At 47.8% G+C, this 5,404-nt stretch overlaps 1 non-coding gene across 1 annotated transcript; it reads left to right on the forward strand.

Annotated features, from left to right (window-relative positions):
• The first annotated feature begins 488 nt into the window (after positions 1–488).
• Trnas-gcu (transfer RNA serine (anticodon GCU)) lies at positions 489–561 on the forward strand. The gene has a single exon. It is a non-coding gene; the product is annotated as a tRNA-Ser (tRNA).
• Positions 562–5,404: the final 4,843 nt, after the last annotated feature.

The raw sequence follows: 5,404 nt of genomic DNA on the forward strand, positions 1-5,404 counted from the left end.
ACGCGTGCACGTGATACGAGCCGATGAGATGGAAGATGATGATGAGAATGACTATCAGAAGAAGGTGAGGTATGAGGTATGGGATAGTGACCACTGGGTAACTGTAGCAGCTGTCAATGTCCCAAAGGGGTAGCCCATGACTAAGTCCTCACAATATATATATATATATATATATATATATATATATATATATATATATATATATATATATATATAGAATAAGGGTTGGCAGTGAAGAATAGATGAAGAATTTTTTGAGTCAGAAAGAAAGAAAGAAAGTGGCGAAAAAATGCCCGCCGGGTGGGATATATATATATACATACATGTCCCGCAGATGGATGGTGCAGGGGAGTTGACTCGACCCGGGGGTTAAAAAGAAGGTCCCCTTCACCCCGAGTAGTCCGAGTGGCGCTGGCTAGCGCCCCAAGTGCACTAAACAAAAAAAATGCCTTAACATAAATACCCGCGAAAGTTGTGGGGAAACAGCCCCGCCGGTAGCGTAGTGGTTATCGCACCAGACCGCTATTCTGGAGGTCGTGGGTTCGGATCCCACCCGGCGGGTATTTTTTCACCAATTTCTTTCTGATTAAAAAAATTCTTCATCTCTTTCTATGACCTAACGCATTCCCCCTTTGCTTTCCGAGGTTTTCTTGACTGCCAACCTATTCTGTCTTAATTCACTGAGCCCCTCATTTTCCCATTTCTGATTCGCTATATATATTATTATATGGTCAACAGCAATTTCAAGCTTCTGTCCATGGCTGAGCCCCGGCCAACCTGGAGGGAGGGGCAATGCATAAAATAGGTTGCTGGCACAGTAGTGAAAGAGAGCAATGGGTTTTTAGGTATATTGCATATTAAAAATGCAGGCTGCAAAGTAGTACGCTTATTTACGGGCCGAGCAGGGCAAAAATGTTCTTATTCTCCTTGTTCTTTTTATTCCATCCGAGTGCGAGTTCACTCAGGCCTCGGTAGCTGAGCGGCAATGCTGGGCCCAGGAGTTGTCCTTATTTCCTCGGCACCGGTCCTGCGTTTGATACAAACACCAGGCACAAGAATTGGGCGAGCAAAAAGCCGCCAAGCATGATTCTGCGGTACTCAAACGGTCTACGTTGTCCCGGATTTCAGACCATGACATTGATATACAGATGAGAAACTCTCCTAACGCGCGGCCCAGAGGCGGTTGCACACAACGTTCATAGGAGTGACATCCTATGGATGTCCGTCTAGGGAACTGAATGAGACTGTTGCAAATCTCCCGCGCCATCCACCGCGTTCCACTCTGACTGTAGAGCTCATTAAAATGTTTTCTCTCTCTTTCTCTCCGCGTTGACCAACGTGCGGGTTTCCGAAGACGTGAGCATCCCTAACAAAGCTTCTCGGTTATGCCCCACCATATATTGTACCGATAGGTCTCCTGCGCTGCCCAAAGGTCGCTGTACAACCGACTTCCAGGTAGTACTTCCGGGTAGTAGTATAAGTTGCGCGGGCCCCATAGGATCCCGTGTTGACAGAAGCGAAATGAGTTCGATGCTCCCGATAGTTTTGCAACATGGTCTCCAGCCCATCTCCGACACGTCCGATCTCTTGCGGTTGTCAACTTGGCATTAGGAGAAAAAAAAAAAAGCTTTGAATTGCTAAATACGTTTACAGTGTCGACGAAAGTGCTGTGACGGTGACGGCTTCCTGCCACTCGCATGCAGGTTCAGCGATCGATGGTCTCATGCAGTGGAATTTGAAGTGAGAGCTTCTTGTTTAAACTATTACACTTGGCGACAAGGACTTTTCAACTTTCAATCATAGCCGATAAAAAAAAAAGAGTAACGCAATCGGCGATGGTCGTGTGCAATAGTCGGCGAATACGGCGGACCGAAGGCTCGTCTGCTGCGGTGCGCCGCGCATTTGCGCATCTTCGCACTTATGCGTGCACTTTCATTAAACACTGATGGTTTGTGTCGCCGTTACGAATACTTGGTGAAACATTAGCTTGCTTTTAATTGCGTGGCTCAGTGACAAGATGCAGCGATCGCCAGAAGCGTGAAATCTGTTTTGTGATTCCGAAAGTAGTGGCTGGAAAACAAAATGGTCGGGCGAGCTGACTGATTGATTGATTGTAGGGTTTAACGCGCCGACGCAACGCAGGCGATGAGGCGCGCCGTAGTAGAGGGCTCCAGATTAATTTTGACCACCCGGGGATCTTTAACGCGTGCCGAAATCTAGTACAGACGGGCGTTTTTGCTCTTCGCGTCCATCGAAAAGCGGCCGCCGCGGCCGAGAATCGAACCCGCACCCTCGTGCTCAGCAGCGCAATCGGGCGAACTGAGTGGCCGTTCTGTCTTCTTGTTTGCTCTCACTTTATTTAAATACGCTGTTGGATTATATATTCCCAGTTTGCACTTAATAGACTAGAATAGGGGTCGGCAACGTCTTGAGGTGAATGAAGCCGACTCGAGTTGCATGAAGGCGACACGGCGGAGGGCTGGACGGCAAATCGGGTGGGAGGGGGAGGGGGCTTTGAAAGCAAAGAGAAAAATTCAGCGAATTGACAATAATATTTGGCAATAATTGACTATTGTTAATCTGGCTAAGTGTGAAGATGGGGGACAGTGCAACTGGAGCGATCCATTCTCTGCTCTTGCCTCGCCGTAAAACCCCATTTGAGGTCAAAACTGGCGCGTCGTCACTCATATTGTTAGTGACAGGGGGGTTCTGAAGACGTGCTGAGGGCTGCATGATACAGCCCCGCTGGCGACATTCGGCCCGCGGGCCGTAGGTTGCCGACCCCTGCACTAGAAGCTAACGAACACAGTAAGTGATGATCGTATGTAGATGTTTGGGCTGCGCACTGTGTATGCGGCTGCGTTATGTAAATACAGAAGTACACATCTCTGTAGGCAGCGGACGTGTGATTTGGTGCTTGTTTCCCGTCCTTTAATTGCTCTTAATTTGTTTATTCGCTGATATATTGCCTCACCTACATTTACCCTGCCGTTCGTAAATCGTGCGGCGTAAAATGTAAAGCAAGAATCATTTAGTTTGCGAAAATATAAAACAAAATTTCCACTCTCTTTAAAGGTGGTGCCAGTCCAGCAGTGTCAGCTGAGTCGGCTGTGCTTCTCGCGTCCGCTCGCATGCTTCCGCTGAAGCAACCTAGCTCTTGCAGTTACCTCAGGCTATACGCCTCGAGCTTTGCGATCGCGGCGCCGCCTGCCGCCGCTTCTCCGCGGCGCTTACGGGATGTCCGCTGCGCAGTTGATAGCGGCTCATGCAGTGTTTTCATTCTCTTTCGCTTCTTCTTGCCTTTCCGCGCCCTAAACATCTCGTTATGGTGATGTCTGAAAGCAAATAGTACGTTTAGGGCACTTGAAAAAACAGCTGCGTCCTTATTAGAGTACTCGAAGGCCAACAAGAGCTAACCGGGGAAGCGGTACTGCATGCTTCTTTGCCGCTCTTAGCGTCAGCGATGGCAGCGGCATATCACCACTGTCCCCTCCGAATATCCGAGGTGCAAGTGAATTCCGTTGACGCTTCGTTTAGACCCGATATTGGCACCATGAGAGGTTGGTTTCGTTTTGCAGCGCGGACAACGAATTCGGCCTTGTTTTGAATGCACACATAGTAGAAAAATATCATTCGGGGAGGTGATTACCTAATACTGACAATAACTTGTGCCTTTTATAGAAATAGAGGCCACGCGAACATGTTAAGTATATTCCAAGCCTGTGGGTCGTGAAATATGTGCCCACTCCCGCTTGATAGCATGGAGCAAGAAGCGTTATTGAAACCACGGAAACATAAATGGTCTGCCAAGTCCGGAAGCAATGTACTAGCTCGTGCGGGAATGAAAGAACCCAGTGCAGCTTCGTAAATCCTAGAGACGTTCGTCTTAATTTAGGCAAGGTTGAACTCACAAAACAAACTAGATGCGAAATGCACTTATATTTTCCAATACTGGGAGAGGGAGGAGGGGAGCGCTTAACTATCGTTGTGTACAAATGCGGAGTGAAATCAAGGAATGACTGTTTTAGTAATCCCGCACAAGCTGCGCGTTCACCTATATTTTGTTTTTCGACTTTAACGAACAGCTGATCGCTCGGCGGACACATTTTTGAAGTACTATACAGAAAGGAAGTTCACAAGCGATAAAAGGTGTCGTTGGAAGAGTGTGGTATCTGATAAGGCCCTTACACTTTTGTGCTAAATTCTTCAGGCTCCCTGTGCCATATGATGATGTTTCGAAGAAGTGTAGTCACGACCGCGGATACAAGCGGAGGATGTATGTAACCGATGACTGTTTGGGAAAGCTCATCTCGCGACAAGACAACCCAGTCATAAATTCTTTGTGCTGACTCCCGCATGTAATTTTGTATTGCCCCTCGTACTTATTGTGTCGAATGTCCGTAAAATTTATGCCACATTGGTTTGTTCAGGGTAATGATCAATATCCGAGATATGAAGCGTAACTGGCGAGCTGCTCTGCTAGATTATGAAATCACGCGAAACCGATTTACATCACAATGCATAACCGCAGCATGAGCATCTGAACAAAGCTGCTTACGGAGTACTGTTCCTAAATTTCAAGGCAGTGAAATTACAATCAGCTCCATGCATATATGCCGGTTTCGTGACGCCGGCTTTGACACACACTTAACTCTTATGCGGACCGAATGTACCACAGTAAGGTCGCGTCAGAAGCATTTACACACTCGTACATACACCACGTTTGCAAACAGAGTGTAAATATGTACATAAATATATATTTCTAGGTGATACAAACGGAAAATATCAGCCGCGAACGTGCCTCAAAAGCAACGGCGACAGTGGTGAGCGGGCCGGCGACTCCCGCGAGTCACAGGAAGTTAGACCACCCGACCTGGCGATACTGACTCACGTCGCGACAATCGCGACAGTCGGCCGCTCAAAAGAAAGGTGACACGTCGGGTCGTTGTAGCGGACATTATTTAGTTTAGCCTCTCCAACCACTCAGTTGGCAGTCATTTAGATGCAAAACAATGCGATTAAATTAAGTACAACCAACTTTCTCTCTGGCTTGTAATTGAAAACACATGGAGGGCAGCGAGGGTCGTCTGCTGTTGTACTACAGAGACGCGTAGGACACGGGAGGGCGCTGCATTTCGCCAAAACTCCAACGCAGGAGCTCTATGGGACGTCCCGTTTCACCCTACGTGTGCGCTCCAATGTGTGAATTGACGCAGCTGTCGCGAAACTTCTGGCCCGACCGGAGAACGCATTGCCACGCTAATAATTTGCCAACTTGTTTTTAAAATTGCAGTTCTGCAGTGACAAACCGGACATCTACAGCAACCCTCAAGTTGATACGGAGCAACTTACTGCTTTCTCTGTCGCCGGAGGAAATACAAAACTCGTGGCCACGTTTGAAACG

The sequence above is a fragment of the Haemaphysalis longicornis genome, unplaced genomic scaffold, assembly GCF_048455015.1.
Source record: "Haemaphysalis longicornis isolate Haplotype H1 unplaced genomic scaffold, Haemaphysalis longicornis Haplotype H1 scaffold_7, whole genome shotgun sequence".
NCBI lineage: Eukaryota > Metazoa > Arthropoda > Arachnida > Ixodida > Ixodidae > Haemaphysalis > Haemaphysalis longicornis.